The sequence below is a fragment of the Siniperca chuatsi genome, linkage group LG5 (assembly GCF_020085105.1).
Source record: "Siniperca chuatsi isolate FFG_IHB_CAS linkage group LG5, ASM2008510v1, whole genome shotgun sequence".
NCBI classification, from domain to species: domain Eukaryota; kingdom Metazoa; phylum Chordata; class Actinopteri; order Centrarchiformes; family Sinipercidae; genus Siniperca; species Siniperca chuatsi.
Window position 1 is genome coordinate 1,803,675 of NC_058046.1, and position 1,641 is coordinate 1,805,315.

Below are 1,641 nucleotides of genomic sequence, written 5' to 3' on the forward strand. Positions count from 1 at the left end.
GTCCACATGTCTTGAAAATGGAAATACTGCATTGTGCCATCAAATCTTACAGTAGTGTTAATGATTGTTCTTGTTTTTGGCTTCAAAAAGCATCACAAATTACAGCATTTCCCCATATTTAGGAAGAATGGTACATTACTGCTAGAATTTGGCTGTATTTTAACAGCAGTTTGTTACAACTTTTACATTTTAAGATGGTAAAAGACATCAATTAATCAATGACAGACAGAGATCAATTCATCAATCTTGCTGTTGTTGGTGACGCTTATTTTATTTAATTTTCTATCACAAAACTCTACCAGTAACGTTACTAGTTTTATACAGTCTATGGTTACCACTCACAAACTGTCTGCAAGTCGCATCAGCTGGGTGGAGTTGATTCGTGCCAAAACGTTATCTGTTATACATTTGTTTTTCACTGCGTGAGGAAATGGAAGTGTGGCATGAAAGAGTGTGAAAAGTGTCAATTAATAACTTTAAAAGTGCAATAGCTCTGCATGTTGTTTTTGAAGCAAGACGACTGAGTAGCAAAAAATTCTTCAGTATATTGCAACCATTGTGTATCCCGGAAAAAACTGTAGCACAGCATGAAATAAAATATAATGCCTTTGAGCATCAGGGAATGTGTGGTACAGAAAAGTTACATCCCCAGCAGATTCACACAAAAATCTATTCAACTTTGGTATTTTGTCACCACCAAGTGTCAGCCAAAAAAAAAGAGCTGCAACAACAGAAAGTCGTCTAAAGCCTCTGGTTTCACAGTGGTATGTGCTACTCCGGCAGCAACGAGACTGAAAAGGTGGAGCTAGTTTCAAATGATGATCTACGTAAGTTGTCCCTCTGCTAGTCATCTCAGGGACCGACCAACCTCCCAAAACTGTCATCTGCTGAGCCACACTACTAGCATGGCTACATATCAAATAAAATAAACAGCTGAGTATCTGCTTCAATACAGCTGCAGTACTGACAGATGACAGATGAGGAATTGTGTTTAATTTGGTTTAATTAGCTAAAGACTGTGTGTGAGTCTGGTTACAGAATCATTTGAGACCGATTCACAGTTAAGCCCTTTAATAACTATCTACAATCCACTATTGCTTGTGTGTGTGAGCCTCTGGAAATAAAATAACAATCTTCAGACTGATAAGTATTAGTTAGAAGTGGACATAAAACCAAAAAATCATTATCAAAACATTTTCCACCTATACTGATGCTACACAGGTGAACTTTTTACTCTGACAACTAACAATTCACTGCTGTAGAGAATAATTTATTATAACTAATTGTTACTTATTACATGTTATGATGGTGTTATCTATACAACAGAAACCATCAGAGGGCAACATACACATACAAGTGGCCATCAGCTATTTCTCAGTTAAACTATATGGATGAGTTCATGTAGACCAAAATAATAAAGAAAAATAAGTTACTGTATATTTATGTAAAGTTTAATCAGGCAAACAGCGACTAGGAGACATAGGACATAGTTATTTTATCATGTGGGTGTTGGACTCACCAGGTGCTGCAGTCGCCATGATGTCGCTCTGCTCGAAACATCAGAAACTAGTTTAACTGGAGAACCTCTGCTGGGTTTAACCAGCCCGTTCTCATTCCCAGGGCATCAAATACCAACATTTT